The following is a 23004-nucleotide window of genomic DNA, read 5'->3' as shown; positions in this document are numbered from 1 at the left end:
TAGTATGACTACACTGGTATTTAAGAATTGATGGATCTTCCATAATTACAGTAAAAGCAGCATTATATTTTCATACCAATTTTAAACCCAAAACCATATTATTTCTACAGGGCTGTAGGAAAGTGATGTGTGACCAGTCTGTCAACTTTTACCTGCTGTCCAGTCGACAAATTCGCAATAGATCCTAATTCTCAAATAATTTGGCAGAGTTTTCAAAAGTTACTAAGACGATTGCAAAAGATTTTTGGTAAGTTTTAGTCGACTATACAAAGTGTAGAGAGCTGTCCTGCTCGACCCGGCATCGGTGTCCTGTGTATGCACTTTGGTTAAAGTTTTTATCACTTTCTCTTTATCACTATAATTACTTGATGATTTATTTCAATTTTTAAAAAGGTTATTGCTCACACCACCTCAAATCACAAGGGCCATAACCAGCTCTCACACCAATATTTCATGAATAATTCCCCCTTTTACTAGAAAAGTTTTGATGCGCTTTCACTCTTTCTCAGATATTACTAAATAGATTTGATTCAAATTTAAAATATTATTCTACCTAATCAACCATATCATATGACACAAGGTCCATAACTCTGGTACCAATATTCCTGAATTAAGCCCCCTTTTACTTATAATTTCAGGTTAGATTTTTGGGGGCACTTTTACTCTATCTCAGGTATTACTAAATGGATTTGATTCAGACTTAAAATAGTTATTCAACAACACACTTATCAGTTACACAAGGCCATAACACTTGCCACAATGTTCATTGAGTTATCCCCCTTTTTATTTAGAATTTCAATTTAAAATTTTGATGTTCTCAGAGCTCCAGATAAGATTTAAGGTTAAAGGGTATTTATCCCCTAGTTTTTTTTCAAAAGGGGATTTTTATTCCTGAATATTTTTCAAAGCATATTTTTGATTTTTTTAAATGATTTTTAAGTATTTGAAATCATTACAGGGGAATAATAATAACTGTTTGTATCATTTTCTGAAATTCATGTGCTCCGCTGATGTGCCTTGTCGACCAATGCCCGTTTTCCTGAATATTCTTGAGCCTTCATTCAAATAGTTTCAACATTTTGTTAACTGCATACATTACACTTATACTACATCTTAATTTTAGTTACTTTATGGGGTGACCCCAGTATGAAGTACTTTCCCGGGGCATGTATCCTAGAATAGTTTCTTTGAAATTTTGAAATTCTTAGTTTAAAGCCATCCCTACTTCGACATGTTTAATTCTAAATGCATTTACTGACACTGCAGACATCCCAACTCTCCCGATCCGATCGGGTTTTCTCCGATTCTGGTTGTAAAACCCGATCACCCCGTCAGAAGTCTCAATCTCCGATTAAAAAAAACACAACACAACAACATAAACACACAAAAAATTATGAAATAATCCCTTCTTTGCGCCTATCTGATACTGTATCACTACTGACGATCGGTAAAAAAACAACAGCTTTCGGATATTTTCGCACCTTATTTTACCCGTGCTGATTATGTTTATTTTCACGATTTAACAAAGCCAGGTGTTGATTAATTTTGTCCACAGTTGAAATTAAAATCCAGACATTAGATATCTTATTAAATTCAATCAAATTTAGATTAGAAATTATACTGGCTTTACCTTTTTCTGTAACTTTTTGAAATCGAAAGTAGATGGTCGCCGAGTCAACCTGCTAGGTTTTAAAAAAACATTTCTCTTAAAATCATTTTGATAAGAGGAAATGTCATGGTAAATTTTAATATCACTTACTATCAAATGATGTTAAACTGTCTTTGCATTCATAACAATTTGTCAAACACATCCTTTTAACTGGAGATTTAGGCAAATCTACGAAAGTGTAACAATACCCGGACATTCAATTTTGGATAACAGGATTTTGATCAATAAAAGTATTTGAGCGAGGGTTTTAAATACTGGTTGACAGGGATGAGAATCAAACAGTAAATTTTCTATTGCTTGAACTTTTAGCTATATACATTTTGTTTTTACAGTTCTAACAGCTGTACTGTTTGTCATGTAAAATTCACCTGGGGATCTTCTTTCCAACAAAAAGAAATAAAAGTGCAGGTTTAATTCTCAGTGGTGTTTTGAATTTAGACATAGTGCTTAAAGTGCCATAACTATTTAATTTTGCACAGAAGGCTTCATGTATTATTGTTCCAAAACTTTAAAAATGCATGAATAATAAGATATAGACAAGTGAATTTTTTTAAGACTAGTGATTTTTATAAGGCAAATAAGTTTATATTATCATTAGATTTGTTAAAAGCTTCGTTATCATGAACATTATTACCGCGGTATAAAATCTCCCACTTGAACACCTCAATCTCCCACTTTGGAAAGCAAAAACTCCCACTTGGCATTCAGAAAAAGTTGGGATGTCTGACACTGTGTACATTTTGTGCCATTTCTGATGTCTTTAACAGTTGTTTTGTCTGTGTTTTTCAGGACTATATTCCTGTGCGGATAGATTAAAAAACTACTCCAGACTGGTAGACATGACAGATGTTTATTGGAAATATGAACATGGACTTAAAACTTTGATGTGTAGCAAAAAAATTCATCGTTGATGATAGTGATTTTTCTAAGCTATATTGACTGGAACAGGGTTGTTCTTTACAAATACAGAGCTGTCAATGCTGCAATTTTGTTGTGAAAGTCACAATCCATGTCAGAAGGTGCTTGTTTTACTATACAGCAAAGACGAAGAAATTGTACTGGGCCGACACCTATATGGGAAATAGTTAATTTTGAATATCTCAGCAACCAAAGGGTTTACAGTAATGGAACTTCACACACTAGTAGCTGATAACAATAGAAACCAGTGGCTAAAAGGATTTTATCAAGGTTTATGAAATTTTAATTTTATTGAATTTTTAAAAATTGAATAGTTAATTTTTCATTTAAATTAAGTAACAGTCATCTCCCCTTGATTATTCAGTCGTCTGCAATAGCGCAAAGACTCTGAACAAGAAAAAGACTATTAAGGTAGTTCTGCACGTTTGAAAAACCGGAAGTGATAGTGTAACGTCACTTATCCGGAAAACGTAGAATAATGCCTGGGTTCGGCGTACGGAAACGAAAATCAATTTATGAATTAAAGGCAACCTGTGAATAAATGTATCAAAATGGCACTGTTACTATCTTTCTTAAGTTAAAATATGATATTAAAACATGTTACACGTTAAGTAATTCAAAATAATGTCTTAAAATTAGCTTGAAATAGGCGGTTCACTTTAATTGTAGCCAAATATCTCAAAAATAAGCACACGGACCTATACATTTTATTTCACCATATTATAGGCCATATGTTTATTTATGACTGTGAGAAGTTTCATTAAAATCTACATTGTAGAAATATTTCTATTCGCGAAAATGTTTTGAAAATTGCGTTTTTCCCATAAACTCGCATTATGAAAACTTGCATGAGGTCGAAATTTTTCAAATCAGTCTAGCAAAAAATCAAGCACACGACCCTATCTTTTTTATTTGCTGAATTTTCTTAGTATATTCCGAAGTTTTGAAAAATCAGAGTTTAATCAAACTCTACATTGTAGAAAAAATTTAGATCCTAACGTGCATAACTACCTTAACTGGGCTATATAAGAGAAAATCATACAGATTTTTAATAATTTAAAAAAAAAAAAAAAATTATTTGTTTATTTAAAAGAAACACTTATTTTTGTGTATTGCTTTTTCGAATACTTTTTAGCTCACCTGTCACAAAGTGACAAGGTGAGCTTTTGTGATCGTGCCGTGTCCGTCGTCCATCGTGCGTGCGTGCGTCCGTCCGTCCGTAAACTTTTGCTTGTGACCACTCTAGAGGTCACATTTTTCATGGGATCTTTATGAAAGTTGGTCAGAATGTTCATCTTGATGATATCTAGGTCAAGTTCGAAACTAGGTCACGTGCCGTCAAAAAGTAGGACAGTAGGTCTAAAAATAGAAAAACCTTGTGACCTGTCTAGAGGCCATATATTTCAAAAGATCTTCATGAAAATTGGTCAGAACGTTCACCTTGATGATATCTAGGTCAAGTTCGAAACTGGGTCACGTGCCTTCAAAAATTAGGTCAGTAGATCTAAAAATAGAAAAACCTTGTGACCTCTCTAGAGGCCATATATTTCAAAAGATCTTCATGAAAATTGGTCAGAACGTTCACCTTGATGATATCTAGGTCAAGTTCGAAACTGGGTCACGTGCCATCAAAAATTAGGTCAGTAGGTCTAAAAATAGAAAAACCTTGTGACCTCTCTAGAGGCCATATATTTCAAAAGATCTTCATGAAAATTGGTCAGAACGTTCACCTTGATGATATCTAGGTCAAGTTCGAAACTGGGTCACGTGCCGTCAAAATCTAGGTCAGTAGGTCAAATAATAGAAAAACCTTGTGACCTCTCTAAAGGCCATATTTTTCATGGGATCTGTATGAAAGCTTGTCTGAATGTTCATCTTGATGATATCTAGGTCAAGTTCGAAACTGGGTCACGTGCGGTCAAAAACTAGGTCAGTAGGTCTAAAAATAGAAAAACCTTGTGACCTCTCTAGAGGCCATTTATTTCACAAGATCTTCATGAAAATTGGTCAGAAAGTTCACCTTGATGATATCTAGATCAGATTCGAAACTGGGTCACATGCCATCAAAATCTAGGTCAAAAAGTAGGTCAAATAATAGAAAAACCTTGTGACCTCTCTAAAGGCCATATTTTTCATGGGATCTGTATGAAAGTTGGTCTGAATGTTCATCTTGATGATATCTAGGTCAAGTTCGAAACTGGGTCACGTGCGGTCAAAAACTAGGTCAGTAGGTCTAAAAATAGAAAAACCTTGTGACCTCTCTAGAGGCACAATATTTCATGAGATCTTCATGAAAATTGGTCAGAATGTTCACCTTGATGATATCAAGGTCAAGTTCAAAAGTGGGTCACATGCCATCAAAAATTAGGTCAGTAGGTCAAATAATAGAAAAACCTTGTGACCTCTCTAGAGGCCATATTTTTCATGGGATCTGTATGAAAATTGGTCGAATGTTCATCTTGATGATATCTAGGTCAAGTTTGAAAGTGGGTCACGTGTCATCAAAAACTAGGTCAGTAGGTCAAATAATAGAAAAACCTTCTGACCTCTCTAAAGGCCATATTTTTCATGGGATCTGTATGAAAGTTGGTCAGAATGTTCATCTTGATGATATCTAGGTCAAGTTCGAAACTAGGTCACGTGCCGTCAAAAAGTAGGACAGTAGGTCTAAAAATAGAAAAACCTTGTGACCTGTCTAGAGGCCATATATTTCAAAAGATCTTCATGAAAATTGGTCAGAATGTTCACCTTGATGATATCTAGGTCAAGTTCGAAACTGGGTCACGTGCCTTCAAAAATTAGGTCAGTAGATCTAAAAATAGAAAAACCTTGTGACCTCTCTAGAGGCCATATATTTCAAAAGATCTTCATGAAAATTGGTCAGAACGTTCACCTTGATGATATCTAGGTCAAGTTCGAAACTGGGTCACGTGCCATCAAAAACTAGGTCAGTAGGTCTAAAAAAAGAAAAACCTTGTGACCTCTCTAGAGGCCATATATTTCAAAAGATCTTCATGAAAATTGGTCAGAACGTTCACCTTGATGATATCTAGGTCAAGTTCGAAACTGGGTCACGTGCCGTCAAAATCAAGGTCAGTAGGTCAAATAATAGAAAAACCTTGTGACCTCTCTAAAGGCCATATTTTTCATGGGATCTGTATGAAAGTTTGTCTGAATGTTCACCTTGATGATATCTAGGTCAAGTTCGAAACTGGGTCACGTGCGGTCAAAAACTAGGTCAGTAGGTCTAAAAATAGAAAAACATTGTGACCTCTCTAGAGGCCATTTATTTCACAAGATCTTCATGAAAATTGGTCAGAAAGTTCACCTTGATGATATCTAGATCAGATTCGAAACTGGGTCACATGCCATCAAAATCTAGGTCAAAAAGTAGGTCAAATAATAGAAAAAACCTTGTGACCTCTCTAAAGGCCATATTTTTCATGGGATCTGTATGAAAGTTGGTCTGAATGTTCATCTTGATGATATCTAGGTCAAGTTCGAAACTGGGTCACGTGCGGTCAAAAACTAGGTCAGTAGGTCTAAAAATAGAAAAACCTTGTGACCTCTCTAGAGGCACAATATTTCATGAGATCTTCATGAAAATTGGTCAGAATGTTCACCTTGATGATATCAAGGTCAAGTTCGAAAGTGGGTCACATGCCATCAAAAATTAGGTCAGTAGGTCAAATAATAGAAAAACCTTGTGACCTCTCTAGAGGCCATATTTTTCATGGGATCTGTATGAAAATTGGTCGAATGTTCATCTTGATGATATCTAGGTCAAGTTTGAAAGTGGGTCACGTGTCATCAAAAACTAGGTCAGTAGGTCAAATAATAGAAAAACCTTCTGACCTCTCTAAAGGCCATATTTTTCATGGGATCTGTATGAAAGTTGGTCAGAATGTTCATCTTGATGATATCTAGGTCAAGTTCGGAACAGGGTCATGTGCGGTCAAAAACTATGTCAGTAGGTCTAAAATTATTAAAATCTTTTGACCTCTCTAGAGGCCATATTTTTCAATGGATCTTCATGAAAATTGATCTGAATGTTCACCTTGATGATATCTAGGTCAGAATCAAAACTGGGTCACGTGCGGTCAAAAACTAGGCCAGTAGATATAAAAATAGAAATACCTTGTGACCTCTCTAGAGGCCATATTTTTCATGAGATCTTCATGAAAATTAGTGAGAATGTTCACCTTGATGATATCTAGGTAAAGTTCAAAACAGGATCACGTACCTTCGAAAACTAGGTCAATAGGTCAAATAATAGAAAAACCTTGTGACCTCTCTAGAGACCATATTTTTCAATGGATTTTCATGAAAATTGGTCAGAATTTTTATCTTGATAATATCTAGGTCAAGTTCAAAACTGGGTCACATGAGCTCAAAAACTAGGTCACTATGTCAAATAATAGAAAAAACTATGTCATACTCAAAACTGGGTCATGTTGGAAGAGGTGAGTGATTCAGGACCATCATGGTCCTCTTGTTTTTAGGATGGATGACGTTCTGGAACATTGCCGCAACAAACTGCAGATCAACAGTGTCTTGCATGAAAATGGAGAATGTATATTTTGGACCGGTTGTATTAACAAATTTGGCTACGGCCAGTTTCGTTACAGAGATCCAAGAGACCCACTGTCTGCCGGTTATAGAACACGAACCAGTCACTGTGTTGCATTAATGGTTCATTATAAAGATTTTGATATTTCAGCCAGTCAACAGGCATCACATTTTTGCAATAATAAACTGTGCATAAATGTTGAACACCTTGTTTTTGAGGGAAACAGTACAAATAATTTAAGGAAAAATTGTTTTTCTCATTCTAGGTGTTATGGGCATTTTGATGTGGCAGGGCACCGCTTAGCAGACTGTCTAGTGCATTTATCAACACATTTACCATAGTTTTATTTTTCTGTTATTTTTTCTTTAGTTTACAGCAGCGAAATGTCTGTATAACAATGAATTTAAGATGGATATAAGTTATGCCTGCTGTTTTGGTTGTTGTTTATGATTTTAATTGTAATGTAAATTTCAAAACGTATATACGCAAATACGCATCTTATCTGGAGTTCTGATGCCATTTCACTCTGTCTCAGGCATTACTGAATGGATTTGATTCAGACTGTATGTTGTTGTTCCACCTTATCACCACATCATTTAAATTAAAGTCCAGAACTCTGGTACCAATATTTCATGAATTATCCCCCCCCCCCCCTCTTTTACCTTGAATTTTAGGTTAAAGTCTCGATGCAATTCCTCCATCTCTGTTACTTATAAATAGATTTGATTCAAACTTAAAGTAGATGTTCCACCTCATCACGCATATCCATATGACACAAAGGTCCATGTCTTATATGGACCAATATTTCATGAAATATGCACCCTCCCCCACCCTTTTACAGTGAGTTTCAGGTTAAGTTTGATGCATTTTCACTACATCTCAGTTATTACTAAAAGGAATTGATTCATTTCATTCACTAGTTTAAAGCCTTTTTTCAGTTCAACTGAGCACAAATGCTCATTGTGAGCTTTAAGGATCATTGGTGGTCTGTCATCCATATATCATCCAAAATTTCTCTATCTCCTTTTAACCACTATGCCTATTTCAACCAAACTTCACAGGATTGTTTCTTTGCTTTGGAGGTCTTATTTCAACCAAACTTCACAGGATTGTTTCTTTGCTTTGGAGGTCTTAGTTTAACCAAACTTCACAGAATTGTTTCCTTGCTTTGGAGGTCTTATTTCAGATTGCTAGACTATCATAGTAGAATTCTTGTTGTGATGGCAACTAAAAGGAGAAACATTATAATATTCTTCCCAGAAGACATTTTGAAATACTATCCAAGAAATGTAAAAAAAAACACAACAAAAAAACATAGGTCCAGGCTAATGTTCTTAGTTTAGTTATATGGAAAACTTTGGAAGATCTTGTCAGAAATTGCTTCTCCAGTTTTAAAGTACCTACACAGCAGTTTTGCATTAAAAACCATGTGGGGTGGGGCTGCAGGGGTAGGTTAGTGTGGCAGGGTTCGCACAGGCCTTGAAAAGTCCTTGAATTCGATGGTAGTCCTTGAAAACTCCTTGAAAATGACAAAACCCCTAAAAACATGGAAAAGTACTTGAATTTTGAAAAAAACTCCTTGAATTTGACCTTTCACTCCTTGAAAATATTCTTTCCGTAACTTTGCTTTGCAAAAAGAATTTAAGGCTTAAAATAAATCGGAGAAAATGAAAATAAATTCGTGAAATTGCAGGATCGGGTCACTCTTATGCTATTATAGTGGTCTACGGCCACACTTTATCGATATTTACAGAGTGCTATTTCTACTTTATCACCGTTTGCCTGTTTCCGTTTCCGTTTAAAAAAGTACGGGGAATAATAACTCGCAATTGTTAGCTATTTGCGAGTGTTTTCAGTGAATTAAAATGAGTAAGGAAAATAAACATGTTTACTCAAGTAAGCGGGAGACAAAAGACGAATATAAACAGTGGCTGAAGCCCTATAGAGCAGACAGAACGAAGTGTATTTGTACGTCGTGTCACAGAAGTATAAAATACACAGAAATTATGGCAACTGGCTGTAATCTCGCGTGAGCTCGTGTCAGAGCGTGATTCGGCGTTATCTTACTAAAAACAAACATCGGCGGGCATGGAGTTACAATTTGTACCTTTAAAACTACATTTAAAATACATGTTAGCTTCTAAAACAAAATTATTAATGTGAAATTGTCTTAAGACACGAAGTACACGTTTTTTTTAGCCATCGAAAGATCCGTGGTCATACGGTGATAATTATTTTACCGATGAATAATTGCTTTCGCATACAAAATGGCGCGTGGAGAAAGCGCCACTTCCGGTAAACGAGATCTCGTTTTTTTGTCACGGGAGGTTGGCGAGATTTGCTCTATATGCCTTTCAAGTTGCCAATCTATTTATTTTTATAGCTCTTTGGTCGTGTGACAAAATTTTGAGGTATCATTAGTAGGAGTGCGCTAAAAAATCACAAGAAAAGCGATAAAACTTCAGCAAAATAGTGAATCACATCAATCTAATAATCGAATTACGTCATTTTCAAAGTGTGACAAGTGATGGTTGTTTTATTTTTGCATTACATAATAAAAGTTGTTCAGATTAGGTCGTGGTTTTGAAAAAAATAGTGCTTGAAAAATTGTAAAAAGTCCTTGAAAAGTACTTGAATTTTGTCTCTGATATTCTGTATGAACCATGTGTGGGGTTGGGCGGGGTAGGTTTGTGTGGGGTGGGTGAGGGGGTAGGTTAGTGTGGGGTGGGCAGGTGGTAGGTTAGTGTGGGTGGCTGAGGGGGTAGGTTAGTGTGGGGTGGGGCAGGGGGTAGGTTAGTATCGGGTGGGGCAGGAGGTAGGTTAGTTTTCCCAATATTGTTGTATAGAAAACTTTGAAAATCTTCAGCTTTGAAACATCTGGCTTGATCTGAAAATGATCTCAAAGCATTGTTCCTTGTATAGCCATTTGCCAAACAATTCCTTTAAATAATTCTGTTTCATTAAAGCTCATGACTGCTAGGAGGTGGTTAAAGTTTTTCCGGCAATTTTTTTTCTTTGTCACTATTGCGTATATCTTACTTGAACTTCACATTAACATTGTTCAGCATTCAAACAAGGTATGTGCAGAGGCTGTGCCTAAATAGGAACAAGATCACAGTAACTTGCTCTTGGTTGACCACAATAAGGAAGTGGTAACATAGAAAATAGTTCCTCTGTTTGATGGTGAATACAAAAATGCATTGGTGAATTTGTGAGTGAAAGACCTGCAATAAATGAATAGCATAATTTAATAGAGGAGGTATAGAATAATAGGTACATGTACAATTTGACAGAATGTGAATGTCAGAATATGCATAACATGACTTTTTGATAATGCCAGTTTGCCTGTTTGCGGCCATCTAGAGAGTATTCTTCATACGCATGTGATTTGGTTCAAAACGGTTGAAAAAAGTGCCATTCAAACCACATGTTTATTGTGGCTGGAATTTTTTCTCTTGAACACTTCTGTTGAGTTCAGGTATTTTAGGGGGTTGGAATGCATGCAAAAATGCATTAGTGTCCATTGCCTATATAGAACATACAGTAAAAATAACTTGGGTCTTAGGCCTGATTTAATGGAAAAATTCAGAAAGTAAATTGTCAATATTTTTGTCATTTTGCAATCTACATGGCTGTAATTTTGATGGAGAATGGCTGGTTGGCATAGAAATCTGGAAATTACTTGAATTAATTATTACAATTGCTGAAATAGCTTCAGTTTGAGTAAAAACTATACATGCTTGAAAAATGTGAAAATCCTACTTTCAGTTTACATATTTTTGAAAATTTTCTAATTTTGCAGGTTTTCATGCATAAAATGCATTTGTATAAGTTCTATGTTTGAAACTGTTTGTGGAAAACAAAATGGTGTATTAAAAATGCCGCCATGGATTTTTAGAAATTTGAGCTGCGGCCGAGGATATCTGACCTAGAGTCGGATATTATATATGAGCCGCGCCATGACGAAACCAGCATAGTGGATTTGCGATCAGCATGGATCCAGACCAGCCTGCGCAGTCTGGTCAGGATCCATGCTGTTCGCTTTTAAAGCCTACTGCAATTAGAGAAACCATTAGCGAACAGCATGGATTTTGACCAGACTGCGCGGATGCGCAGGCTGGTCTGGATCCATGCTGGTCGCAAAGTCACTATGTTGGTTTTCCAATGGCACGGCTCATATATATTTCTATTCTTGTTTACATTAAATTGCTCTTTTGGATACTTGAATTTACACAGTACACACAGTCTAAATAGAGAAATATATGTAATCATAATCTGTGCAAGAAAAATCAGTTTACGGACTTGAAATTGAACAGATCAGGCCTGAAATTGGCGTATTTCAATAGATTTTGAAGGCAAACAGGCAGATTTTCACACACTAGACTTGAATATTGGTTTCCTTAAATGCTACATTGAGCATAAGTCTTCATATTTGAGGTCCTGAATTGTATGTTTACTTATTCTGTTGGATTTCTTATATTTTCAGTACCCAAAACCCTGAAATGAGAGTGCTTGAACAATGTGAAGTTTGTCACATAGAAGGGGATTCACCGCCTTTGTGTATATAAGTCTACAACTTCTCAGATTTGACCGAAGACAATTGTTTGGTGTTGTGAATAGGTAAATAATTCCTTTGTAAATATTTTTAATAAAAATCAGGTACTTTTCCGTGATACTGTCAAATTTAATAGACTTTGTTTAAATTGCAAAGGCAATTGAAAGAAAGGTAGAAATTAGAATTATAGTGGAATAACATTATTTCAGCCAGTTTTACCATAATGACTACATTCTGAAGCATGTGTGGTAGTGAGATTACATTAGTAATCTGTTACTTTGAAATTGGACAGGACTTTGTTCATAATAATTGATACAGTATTGTAAGCTGTATTCCAAGTGAGAATGATTAGGTCAGATTACAGCTAATTTTTAGCTACAATCTGACCTACTAATTCTCACTTGGAATACAGCTTACTGTACTAAATTTTACCTGAAAACAGTTAACATTGCTTCAGATCTGGAATTCAGTAAACCAATTTGAACAGACATTGTCATTGATACTTTTGTTATTCAAAGTGTTTATTATGACACATTTTACATAGGTAAGACTTGATTTTTAGGTTTTATATTACATTATGACAGTTTCAGTATGGGGAAAGGAGATTGTGATGTAAATGTTCACAGAAAAGTTGCTTAGAGGGACACTTTTCTACATTTCACACTTTCTTTGCAGTCGTATTGTTTTGAAATATATTTTGCACATACATGCAATCATTTAAACTGAATAAGTATTCAGTTTGAGATATTATGACTAGCTTGAGTCATATTATACGCCCGTTTGAAAAACGGGACGTATTATGGGAACGCCCCTTGCGGGCGGGCGGGCGGCGTCCACAGACTTTGTCCGGAGCATATCTTCTACATGCATGAAGGGATTTTGATGAAAGTTGGCACAGTTGTTCACCTTCATGAGACGGAGTGTCATGCGCAAAAACCAGGTCCCTAGGTCTAAGGTCAAGGTCACACTTAGAGGTCAAAGGTCAAATTCAAGAATGACTTTGTCCGGAGCATATCTTCTTCATGCATGGAGGGATTTTGATATAACTTGGCACAAATGTTCACCACCACGAGGCGGAGTGTCATGCGCAAGAACCAGGTCCCTAGGTCAAAGGTCAAGGTCACACTTAGAGGTCAAAGGATACAAGAATGAAAACCTTGTCCGGAGCATTTCTTTTTCATGCATAGAGGGATTTTGATATAACTTTGCACAAATGTTCACCACCACCAGGCGGAGTGTCATGCGCAAGAACCAGGTCCCTAGGTCAAAGGTCAAGGTCACACTTAGAGGCCAAAGGTCAGATACAAGAATGACTTTGTCCGAAGCATTTCTTCTTCATGCATGGAGAGATTTTGATGTAACATGGCACAATTATACACCATCATGAGATGAAGTGTCATTTTGCAGTTCCTTTCTTTAGAATTACTTCCCTTTGTTGTTACTATAAATAGCTTATATTGTAACTTTTCATTATTGGTCGTAGGGAAAAATCGAGACCACTTTTCTGTAGTACAACATGCATGCTACATCTAATTATGAGGTGTATTTTGACCAATCTCTACCTGGTAAAGATTTTTGTGTGGACTTACAATTTTTTATGGATTTTTTTTTTTTTTTTTTTTTTTTTGTAAGATTATCTTCCCTTAGTTGTTACTATAAATAACTTATATTGTAACTTTTTTATAATTGACCGTAGGGAAAAAACAAGACCACTTTTCTGTGGTACAACATAGATGTTACTTTCAAATTTTAGGTGTATTTTAAGGTATCTCTACCTGGTAAGGAGTTTTTTTGTGGACTTAGAAAAACTAATGACTTACAATGATTACTAAACAACCACAAAATTAAAATTCCATTTGCAAATACAGGTGCTAGAGTAAAGAAATTTGCTGTGACAGGCGTATATTGTGACAATCTGGCACTCTTGTTTCAGATATGGTTTGGCCGTAGGCTTTCCAGTCACACAGAAGATACTGGTTCTATCACAAAAAGGGTCACATCATGATCAATTGATATTAGTCATTGGAAAAATTAGGAGAACCAGTTGTAGATTCTCAGGTTGAAATTTATTAAGGTATTTGCAGAAATTTAGCCAGTTTGGAACATTCAGCAGACAGTGATATACATTACAACCATTCTTTATATACATGTAGATCAGGGCTGTTTTTTTTAGCTCACCTGTCACAAAGTGACAAGGTGAGCTTTTGTGATCGCGTGGCGTCCGTCGTCCATAGTCCGTCCGTGCGTGCGTGCGTTCGTGCGTGCGTAAACTTTTGCTTGTGACCACTCTAGAGGTCACATTTTTCATGGGATCTTTATGAAAGTTGGTCAGAATGTTCATCTTGATGATATCTAGGTCAAGTTCGAAACTGGGTCACGTGCGGTCAAAAACTAGGTCAGTAGGTCTAAAAATAGAAAAACCTTGTGACCTCTCTAGAGGCCATATTTCTCAATGGATCTTCATGAAAATTAGTCAGAATGTTCACCTTGATGATATCTAGGTCAAGTTCGAAACTGGGTCACGTGGGGTCAAAAACTAGGTCAGTAGATCTAAAAATAGAAAAACCTTGTGACCTCTCTAGAGGCCATATTTCTCAATGGATCTTCATGAAAATTGGTCAGATGTTCAACCTTGATGATATCTAGGTCAAGTTCGAAACTGGGTCATGTGGGGTCAAAAACTAGGTCAGTAGGTCTAAAAATAGAAAAACCTGTGATCTCTTTAGAGGCCATATTTCTCAATGGATCTTCATGAAAATTGGTGAGAATGTTCACCTTGATGATATCTAGGTCAAGTTCGAAACTGGGTCACGTGCGGTCAAAAACTAGGTCAGTAGGTCTAAAAATAGAAAAACCTTGTGACCTCTCTAGAGGCCATATTTCTCAATGGATCTTCATGAAAATTGGTGAGAATGTTCACCTTGATGATATCTAGGTCAGATTTGAAACTGGGTTACCTGCGGTCAAAAACTAGGTCAGTAGGTCTAAAAATAGAAAAACCTTGTGACGTCTCTAGAGGCCATGTTTCTCAATGGATCTTCACGAAAATTGGTGAGAGTGTTGAGCTTGATGATATTTAGGTCAAGTTCGTAACTGGGTCATGTGCGGTGAAAAACTAGGTCAGTAGGTCGAAAAATAGAAAAACCTTGTGACCTCTCTAGAGGCCATATTTTTCATGAGATCTTCATGAAAATTGGTGAGAATGTTCACCTTGATGATATCTAGGTCATATTCAGAAGTGGGTCACGTGCCTTCAAAAACTAGGTCAAATAATAGAAAAACCTTGTGACCTCTCTAGAGGTCATATTTTTCAATGGATCTTCATGAAACTTGGTCAGAATTTTTTATCTTGATGATATCTAGGTCACATGTGCTCAAAAACTAGGTCACTGTGTCAAATAATAGAAATAACGACGTCGTACTCAGTTCAGCACTGGGTCATGTGGGGATAGGTGAGCGATTCAGGACCATCATGGTCCTCTTGTTTTTTTATATACATGTAGATCAGGGCTGTTTTTTGCTAGAAAGCTCAGCTGTGATACATAATTTAAGATTTTGTTCAATGTAAATGGACATTATGGCTGTCTGGTTTTGTGTAATTTCACCTTAACACCAGGGATTTCTTTATTATCACTAAGTCTTTCATCACTTGTTTCACTTGGTCATAATGGCTGTCTGGTTTTGTGTAATTTCACCTTAACAGCAGGGATTTCTTTATTATCACTAAGTCTTTCATCACTTGTTTCACTTGGTCATAATGGCTGTCTGGTTTTGTGTAATTTCACCTTAACAGCAGGGATTTCTTTATTATCACTAAGTCTTTCATCACTTGTTTCACTTAGTCATAATGGCTGTCTGGTTTTGTGTAATTTCACCTTATCACCAGGGATTTCTTTATTATCACTAAGTCTTTCATCACTTGTTTCACTTGGTCATAATGGCTGTCTGGTTTTGTGTAATTTCACCTTAACACCAGGGATTTCTTTATTATCACTAAGTCTTTCATCACTTGTTTCACTTGGTCATAATGGCTGTCTGGTTTTGTGTAATTTCACCTTAACAGCAGGGATTTCTTTATTATCACTAAGTCTTTCATCACTTGTTTCACTTGGTCATAATGGCTGTCTGGTTTTGTGTAATTTCACCTTAACAGCAGGGATTTCTTTATTATCACTAAGTCTTTCATCACTTGTTTCACTTAGTCATAATGGCTGTCTGGTTTTGTGTAATTTCACCTTATCACCAGGGATTTCTTATTATCACTAAGTCTTTCATCACTTGTTTCACTTGGTCATAATGGCTGTCTGGTTTTGTGTAATTTCACCTTAACAGCAGGATTTCTTTATTATCACTAAGTCTTTCATCACTTGTTCACTTGGTCATAATGGCTGTCTGGTTTTGTGTAATTTCACCTTAACAGCAGGGATTTCTTTATTATCACTAAGTCTTTCATCACTTGTTTCACTTGGTCATAATGTCTGACTGGTTTTGTGTAATTTCACCTTTACACCAGGGATTTCTTTATTATCACTAAGTCTTTCATCACTTGTTTCACTTGGTCATAATGTCTGACTGGTTTTGTGTAATTTCACCTTTACACCAGGGATTTCTTTATTATCACTAAGTCTTTCATCACTTGTTTCACTTGGTCATAATGGCTGTCTGGTTTTGTGTAATTTCACCTTATCACCAGGGATTTCTTTATTATCACTAAGTCTTTCATCACTTGTTTCACTTGGTCATAATGTCTGACTGGTTTTGTGTAATTTCACCTTTACACCAGGGATTTCTTTATTATCACTAAGTCTTTCATCACTTGTTTCACTTGGTCATAATGTCTGACTGGTTTTGTGTAATTTCACCTTAACACCAGGGATTTCTTTATTATCACTAAGTCTTTCATCACTTGTTTCACTTGGTCATAATGTCTGACTGGTTTTGTGTAATTTCACCTTTACACCAGGGATTTCTTTATTATCACTAAGTCTTTCATCACTTGTTTCACTTGGTCATAATGGCTGTCTGGTTTTGTGTAATTTCACCTTAACAGCAGGGATTTCTTTATTATCACTAAGTCTTTCATCACTTGTTTCACTTAGTCTAGCTCTGCTATCAGTCACAGACAGAACAAAATTGAAAACTGGGAAAGTAACTTTTTGAACATTAAATGTTTTAACACAACATCACATCACACAATGGGAACAGTTGCTACAATGCACAATTATCTTGTATGTACATCATTTGAGGAAATATTCTTCTTTTGTAGAGAAATATATGAGGTAGGGCAGTTTTCCAAAAACACAACAAGAAGTTCACAATTGTTGCAGAGATTTGTGTCTCACATGTATGGAGTTGAAGGAATAGTTACAGGAAAAGGGTACAGAATATGTTAGGATATTTAAGATTTTGTTCATTGTGAACGGACATAATGTCTGTCTGGATTTGTGTAATTTCACCTTAACTTAACACCAGGGATTTCTTTATTATCACTAAGTCTTTCATCACTTGTTTCACTTAGTCCAGCTCTGCTATCAGTCACAGACAGAACAAAATTGAAAACTGGAAAAGCAACTTTTTGAACATTAAATGTTTTAACACAACATCACATCACACATGGAAACAGTTGCTACAATGCACAACTCTGATATAACAATGAGATAATTATGTCTTATATTCTTTGCATTAAAAAAGGAATTATCTTTTATGTACATCATGTGAGGAAATATTCTTCTTTTGTAGAGAAATATATGAGGTAGGGCAGTTTTCCATAAGCACAACAAGAAGTTCACATTTGTTGCACAGATTTGTGTCTCACATGTATGGAGTTGAAGGAATTGTTATAGAAAAAGGGTACAGAATATGAAAGGATATGGTATGTTCCTGCTGAAAAAAAAATTAGGTAAACAAATCAATATTATAGGTTTAACTGTACAAAGTATATGGAGAGTTATTCTTGTCTCTCTGGCACCGGCTTTCATGTCTTCAGTTTAAATGCTAAAAGTTTCCTGAACTTCTACTTCGTTTGTGTTATTACTTGATTGCTTTAAAATTACCACATTACATGTACCACTTTTGAACGTTATTTACCACAAATGCATGAAACATGAAAACATACACTTGTAAATAGTTCTTTTTCTGAAATTATAACTGTTACAATATATTGTACTTCCACAGCTACTGAGAGATTGTTTTTCTTCGGAATACTTACAGAATATGAACGCGAGGCTAGGATTTGGTGACTGAAATACAGGGGGCAGACGAATCGGACTTAAGAAAAACTTAATAAAAGTTGTTCTTCGCAGTCATGAAAGGTAATATTACCATTCAATTTAATTTTAGGAGGAAATGTTTCAAAACTATGTCTTAACTCGATGTTTTTGGCAAATAATGAAGTCTGTATGAGATATGGCATATTAGAGATTTCAGTTATATTTATTCTCTTGCAGAAAATTTCGAAGTAAAGAAGGGAGCAAATTTACTTGTATTGAATGTACTGAATCCGACAAAGATACATTGTGAGCCGCGCCTTGAGAAAACCAACATAGTGGATTTGCGCGTAGTCTGGTCTGGGTCCATGCTGCTCGTTGACAGTTTCTACAATTGCATAAGGCTTTGAAAGCGAACAACATGGATCCTGACCAGACTGCGCGTTATTGCTTGATGATTAGATTTAAATTTGAAATCATTGTTCCATATCATCACTCACATCATATGACACAAAGATCGTAACTTTGGCATCAATATTTTTAATCCCCCGGCATGAGTGGTGGGGTTTTAGGAATGGTCTCCGTCCGCCCTTCCGTCTTCCGTTCTTTCGTCCTTCAGTTTTTCATCCTTCCATTTGTCCGTAACATCTTGTGTCCGCTCTGTAGCTCCTAAACCCATTGAAGGATTTTCATGAAACTTTGGTGGAATGATCACCTCATCAAGAAAATGTGCAGAACACATGAGTTAGCCATGTTGACTCAAAGTCAAGGTCACAACTCAAGGTCAAATGTTGGAGCCTCCCATTTTGTGTCCGTTCTGTATCTTCTAAACCCCTTGAAGGATTTTCATGATACTTTAGTCAAATGATCATCTCATCAAAACAATATGCAGTACTTATAAGTCAACTAGTTGGGATCAAGGTCAAGGTCACAATGCAAGCTTAAATGTTTGAGTCTTCCGTTTTGTGTCCGCTCTGTATCTCCTAAACCCCTCGAAGTATTTTCATGAAACTCGAGTCAAATGAACACCTCATCTAGACAGTTTGCAGAATGTATGTTTCAGCTGTGTTGACGCAAGGTCAAGGTCACTATTCAAGGTCAAAGGTTTGAGCTCTGTACCTCTTAAACCCTGTAAAGTTTTTTCATGAAACTTGTGTCAAATGATCACATCATCAAGACAATATGCAAAACTCACCAGTTAGTCATTTTTAGCTCACCTGTCACAAAGTGACAAGGTGAGCTTTTGTGATCGCGTGGCGTCCGTCGTCCGTCGTCCGTCCGTGCGTGCGTGCGTTCGTGCGTGCGTAAACTTTTGCTTGTGACCACTCTAGAGGTCACATTTTTCATGGGATCTTTATGAAAGTTGGTCAGAATGTTCATCTTGATGATAAACTAGGTCAAGTTCGAAACTGGGTCACGTGCGGTCAAAAACTAGGTCAGTAGGTCTAAAAATAGAAAAACCTTGTGACCTCTCTAGAGGCCATATTTTTCATGAGACTTCATGAAAATTGGTCAGAATGTTCACCTTGATGATATCTAGGTCAAGTTCGAAACTGGGTCACGTGGGGTCAAAAACTAGGTCAGTAGGTCTAAAAATAGAAAAACCTTGTGACCTCTCTAGAGGCCATACTTCTCAATGGATCTTCATAAAAATTAGTCAGAATGTTCACCTTGATGATATCTAGGTCAAGTTCGAAACTGGGTCACGTGGGGTCAAAAACTAGGTCAGTAGGTCTAAAAATAGAAAAACCTTGTAACCTGTCTAGAGGCCATATTTCTCAATGGATCTTCATGAAAATTGGTCAGAATGTTCACCTTGATGATATCTAGGTCAAGTTCGAAACTGGGTCATGTGGGGTCAAAAACTAGGTCAGTAGGTCTAAAAATAGAAAAACCTTGTGATCTCTTTAGAGGCCATATTTCTCAATGGATCTTCATGAAAATTGGTCAGAATGTTCACATTGATGATATCTAGGTCAGGTTCGAAACTGGGTCACATGCGGTCAAAAACTAGGTCAGTAGGTCTAATAATAGAAAAACCTTGTGACCTCTCTAGAGGCCATATTTATCAATGGATCTTCATGAAAATTGTGAGAATGTTCACCTTGATGATATCTAGGTTAGGTTTGAAACTGGGTTACGTGCGTCAAAAACTAGGTCAGTAGGTCTAAAAATAGAAAAAACCTTGTGGGGCGTCTCTAGAGGCCATGTTTCTCAATGGATCTTCATGAAAATTGATCAGAATGTTCCTCTTGATGATATCTAGGTCAAGTTCGAAACTGGGTCACGTGCGGTCAAAAACTAGGTCAGTAGGTTGAAAAATAGAAAAACCTTGTGACCTCTCTAGAGGCCATATTTTTCATGAGATCTTCATGAAAATTGGTGAGAATGTTCACCTTGATGATATCTAGGTCAGATTCAGAAGTGGGTCACGTGCCTTCAAAAACTAGGTCATTAGGTCAAATAATAGAAAAACCTTGTGACCTCTCTAGAGGTCATATTTTTCAATGGATCTTCATGAAAATTGGTCAGAATTTTTTATCTTGATGATATCTAGGTCACATGTGCTCAAAAACTAGGTCACTATGTCAAATAATAGAAATAACGACGTCGTACTCAGTTCAACACTGGGTCATGTGGGGATAGGTGAGCGATTCAGGACCATCATGGTCCTCTTGTTGCTAAAGGTCAAGGTCAAAGGTTTGAGCCTTCTATTTTGTGACTGTTCTGTATCTCCTAAATTTCTTGAAGTATTTTCAACTTCATTGATTTCCTCATACATGGACTTTAAAATATACTCAATAATTATATAGTCAATGCTTCCACCTAGTACCAACAACCCTTCTGCTATCCAGACTACCTAATTGAATTTTGATGCATAAATCTTAGTTATTATTATGAATTTGATTCAAACATGTCTTCCACATCATCGTCCTGCTCATATGACCCAAGGTCCATCCATATACCTATGGCACAGATATTTTATGGATTATGTCCCCTTTTTACTTTGTCCTCCTGGCTTAAGTTATGACTTACTTTTGCTCAATCTCAGTCATTACTGAATGAATTTGAGTTAAACCTAAAACAGTTGTTCTGGCCACAGGCAACACGCTATTCCTTCCACGAATTATGTCCCATCCATTCTGAGTTAATATTTTGTTACACTTTTACTTTATCTCTGTTGTTGCCAAATACATTTGACTCCGGCTTAAACTGTTGTTTAATATTGTCATCCACACTAGAGTCCGTACACGCTTCAATGATGGCTCCTACAATGTCACATGTACGCTATCTAATAGCTCAGCATCGAAATAGTTAGTTTAGTTTAGTTTATACTAATTTGTTTTAGCTCGATTGTGATGAAAGCTTCAAGCTTATTTGAACCACTCTCGAGTCTGCTTCCTGGAGAAACCAGTACTGATGTCATATGAGAAGTCAGGGTCGTGACCCCAGTGGGACTCGAACCCACAACCCCTGGATTGAGCGACCGACACCTTATCCACTAGACCACCGCTAGTTGAGTGTGCTGTCTCAAGTGACAGTTCTTGTTGATTGTAACTTTGTATGCAGGTCCTTAAATTTATTCAAATCATGCTTCTGAGGTTAGACATTGACCTGGCCCTGGGGTCAGAAACACTTAAAAATGTTCCTGTCTGAAGCTGCAAGATCCAGAAATTAGATATTTGGTATTTATCGTCTAGTGGTTCTCTCTACCTAGTTCTTTCAATTCATGACCCTGGAGAAGAATTGGTCCTACCAGAGGGGTAAATTGTTTTACATAAGAACAACTAACATAAGAAAAATGTCCTGTGTATAGGGTCATATCTCAGTAACAACTGCGTATAGGGTCATATCTCAGTAACAACTGCGTATAGGGTCATATCTCAGTAACAACTGCGTATAGGGTCATATCTCAGTAACAACTGCGTATAGGGTCATATCTCTCAGTAACAACTGCGTATAGGGTCATATCTCAGTAACAACTGCGTATAGGGTCATATCTCAGTAACAACTGCGTATAATGTCATATCTCTCAGTAACAACTGCGTATAGGGTCATATCTCAGTAACAACTGCGTATAGGGTCATATCTCAGTAACAACTGCGTATAGGGTCATATATCAGTAACAACTGCGTATAGGGTCATATATCAGTAACAACTGCGTATAGGGTCATATCTCAGTAACAACTGCGTATAGGGTCATATCTCTCAGTAACAACTGCGTATAGGGTCATATATCAGTAACAACTGTATGTCTCTGATTGAAATTTCACACAAAGCTGCTTAGTCATCAAGCCTATACTGAATTACCTATGTCGGATACTTGGTTAAACAAATTATGGCCCGTTTTCGACGTAGAAATTTTGGTTAAAGTTTTGCGTATACCTAACTATCAAGCTCATCTCAGTAACAGTTTTATGTAAGGTATTGAAGCTTCATATTATGATTCCCCATCATCAAACCTTGTGAAATAACCAACTAACATGATAGTTGAATTCAATGTAAACTAAAGTACATTTGTCAATTCAGAAAGTATCTTTGTAAGCAAATAATTGTCAGGCTGATTCTCAGTAACAAGTATATATACAGACCGGAAACATCATTCAAAGCATTTGAGCCGCAACATGAGAAAACCAACACAGTGGCTTTGCGACCAGCATCGATCAAGATCATGGATCCATCTATGCTGTTCACTTTCAAAGCCATTAGAGAAACCGTTAGCCAACAGCATGGATCCTGACCAGACTGCGCGGATGCAAGGCCACTTTATTGGTTTTCTCATGGCGCGGCTCATTTATAAAGAAACAGACTGTCTATTCGCGAGTAAGTAAGTTTTCCCGGGGGACAAGGTTTCTGTGTTTTTCTTGGGGTTTTTGTCTCGTTCTGTCCCCCCCTTGGTAGATATGGGTGTTGGAGGGGGAGGGGGGCTGCGTATGTTTGTAAAGCGTTAAACCGTTTGTCGTGAAAATGTGGCTATATAGTGTAAAAGCAAATATTTTCTCTGGGTCAAAATTTCGCGAATTTTAAATTTTTAGTATGTTTGCGAGGTTTAATTTCCGCGAAATTGTAAAAATGAATCCCCCTT

General features: G+C 36.5%; 1 long non-coding RNA gene across 6 annotated transcripts; it reads left to right on the top strand.

Moving 5' to 3' along the window:
* Positions 1 to 228: 228 nt before the first annotated feature.
* On the top strand, positions 229 to 22721 carry LOC128549453 (uncharacterized). Of its 6 annotated transcripts, XR_008367664.1 has the most exons (8): positions 229 to 247; positions 2459 to 2857; positions 11644 to 11777; positions 13646 to 13786; positions 16979 to 17089; positions 17452 to 17611; positions 17923 to 18023; positions 21268 to 22716. It is a non-coding gene; the product is annotated as an uncharacterized LOC128549453 (long non-coding RNA). The 6 variants fall into 6 exon arrangements; XR_008367665.1 differs by lacking the exon at positions 13646 to 13786 and having other exon boundaries at positions 10223 to 11777; positions 21268 to 22721; XR_008367666.1 differs by lacking the exon at positions 16979 to 17089.
* Positions 22722 to 23004: the final 283 nt, after the last annotated feature.

The sequence above is a fragment of the Mercenaria mercenaria genome, chromosome 16 (genome assembly GCF_021730395.1).
Source record: "Mercenaria mercenaria strain notata chromosome 16, MADL_Memer_1, whole genome shotgun sequence".
NCBI lineage: Eukaryota > Metazoa > Mollusca > Bivalvia > Venerida > Veneridae > Mercenaria > Mercenaria mercenaria.
The sequence above is the reverse complement of the archived record's forward strand: the minus strand, read 5'-3'. Positions and strand labels throughout refer to the sequence as shown.